The 2,818-nt window shown below is 39.7% G+C and overlaps 1 pseudogene; it reads left to right on the forward strand.

Annotated features, from left to right (window-relative positions):
- The first annotated feature begins 346 nt into the window (after window positions 1-346).
- Window positions 347-1,032, forward strand: LOC112803674 (receptor-like protein 44; annotated as a pseudogene).
- The last annotated feature ends 1,786 nt before the right edge of the window (window positions 1,033-2,818 follow it).

The following is a 2,818-nucleotide window of genomic DNA, read 5'->3' on the forward strand; positions in this document are numbered from 1 at the left end:
TTTTTTTCGTGAAAAATATTAAGTAGAGTATAAAAATAAAATTAATAGAATAAGCCTTTGTCTTGTGGACTCAGGCCAAAAAAACCGATAATTGATTTATTAGTATAGCGGTCCAGAAAGGTTTATTAAACTTTAAATGGAAAAACTACTATTTGTACCCATGAATTTTGTAAATGCTGATAAAAGTACTCATCAAACAAGAAAATTAACATTGTATCCATGAAAGATAGGTTCCGTGTGACAATAGTACCCAAACCGTGATTTTTCATTGACTTTTTAATAAATTCTCAAATTACCCCTTCTATCTTCTTCCCCAAATTCCAAATTTCACAACCCTCATCCTTCATCTTCTTCTTCTACTGCTGCCAACCACCTTGTGGAACGACTACTATCCAACCTGAAAGGGGCAACCTGCAACAATGGCCGCATCTTGAGGCTTTCCCTCAACAACCTCTCTCTCAGAGGAACCATCTCTCCCTTCCTCTCCAACTGCACCTACCTCCAATCACTCGACCTCTCCTCCAATGCCCTCACCGGATCCATCCCTCCCGACATCCATTCCCTCGTCAACCTCGCCGTCCTCAACCTCTCTTCTAACCAACTCCAGGGCCAGATCCCGCCACAGCTCATAATGTGCGCCTACCTCAACGTCATTGACCTCCATGATAACCTCCTCACTGGTCCCATTCCCCAGCAATTGGGCCTCCTCGTCAGGATCTCCACCTTCGATGTCTCTAATAACAGGCTTTCCGGGCCTATACCACCTTCTTTGTCCAACCAGACCAGCACTTGTCCTGCCTCAACGCTACCTCCTTCTTGGGGAACAAGGATCTCTACGGCTACCCTCTTCCACCCATCAAGACCAGGGGCCTGTCTATTTTAGCTATTGTTGGGATCGGGTTCGGGAGTGGCCTTGCCAGCCTCGTCTTCAGCTTCACTAGGGTTTGCATATGGTTGAAAGTCACGGAGCACAAGAAGGTTCTGGATGAAGGCAAAATCAGTCAGCTCATGCCTGGTGGCTGGCAGCAGTAGAGGAGGAAGACGAAGGATGAGGGTTGTGAAATTTGAAATTTGGGGAAGAAAATAGAAGGGGTAATTTGGAAATTTTATTAAAAAGTCAACGAAAAATCACGATTTGGGTACTATTGTCACACGAAACCCATCTTTCATGGGTACAACGTTAGTTTTCTTGTTTGATGGGTACTTTTGTCAGCGTTCGCAAAATTCATGGGTACAAATGGTAGTTTTTCCAATTTAAATATTAATGATTAATTTTTTAATTTTTTTTATTTTAGTATGGAACATGTCAAACTTGCTTTTTAAACAAATATCAAAACTCAAAATTTATTAAATTTTGATAAATTTTAAAAATTTATTAATTTTTATATTTTTAAATTAAATATTAACTATTTAAAACTTTTTTTCTACAAATTAAACTCCACGGCACAACAACATTAATATATGATTATAAACTAATAAATACACGAGGTCATTGTCATCAAATTTGACCTAATAATTGGGTCCACATCTTTAATTCATGCACCTCTTCCCTATCTCTCTAGCAATGTTGTCAGAACCGGACCGATTCGGCTAGTCAGACCAAAAAATTAGTGAACCGGTGCTATAACCAGTCCGAACGAAACATATAATCAGACAAGAAATCAAACCGGAATGACCCAGATTGAACTGGCCGGGTTTGATAAGAACCGGCGAACCGGCAGGTTTCATTTAACCCGAGCCAGTTTGAACCTTTTTTTCCTTTTCGCTGGAAACGACGCCGTTTCCTAATAACAATTAAAAAAAAAATAAAAAGAGTTGCTGCTGAAACTAACCCTAGCCTCCATCCGTCTCATACCCTCATTCACTGCATCCATCCCTTGTTTCCCTCCTTTCCCTTCCTAAACGGTTACTTTGGCCATGAGAGACCACCATGATTCCATGAGAGCTGATAGCTGAGAGATAGAGAGTCTGCTACTCTGCTTCAGTTCGTCGCCGGCGCGGAGACCCAGCAGCCAGCAGCTTCAGCCAGAGTTCGTGCGCCACTCACCACTGCGAAGAAGCAGTCGCCTCCTCGTCGCCTACTGCCTCCAGGTCATCAGTCGTGAGTCGCCACCTTCTGTCTCCCTCTTCTCTGCTTTGCTCATCCTTCCATCCCTCCAGGGTCTAGCCGTCCAGCCGTCCACGTATGTAGTTTTAATTTTTTCATTTTTTGAAGTTAATTTTCAATAATTTATTAATGAACTACTACTGAATACTGATAGTTAGAAACTTAGAATTAATTGATTATTGTAGATTGATTATGTATGCTGGTTTCTGTTTGATTTCTGTTAGAATTTACCCAAATTGGTTGTTTACATATGTTTGATACTTTGATTTCTGTTTGATTTTTGTATATTGGCAATACTTCCTCATGTTTTTCTGTTTGATTTTTGTATGTTGGCATTACTTTCACATGTTTTTCTGTTTGATTTAGTACTGATAGTCAGAATTAATTGATTATTGTAGATTGATTCTGTATGTTGGCAGATGAGAACACGAATACTTCCACATATTTTTCCGTTTGATTATCCATTGTTGTTAGATTGTTGATTGTTGATTATCTGTTATAGTGTTATATATGTTGGTTGCTGTTGTATATTATTCTTAGTAGCTAGTGGCTTGTTGTTGTGGATTATTCTTGGAGATTAGTGTTATATATGTTTGCACACATAGGACACTCCTTGATCCTGTTTTCTTAAGCACTTGTTTGGCTAAGCCTTTGATTGCAGTCACATATAGCTTGAGTAAGGTGTCAGAATTCATAGCTCCAATTAGGATT

Source organism: Arachis hypogaea, chromosome 5, assembly GCF_003086295.3.
Source record: "Arachis hypogaea cultivar Tifrunner chromosome 5, arahy.Tifrunner.gnm2.J5K5, whole genome shotgun sequence".
Lineage (NCBI taxonomy): Eukaryota > Viridiplantae > Streptophyta > Magnoliopsida > Fabales > Fabaceae > Arachis > Arachis hypogaea.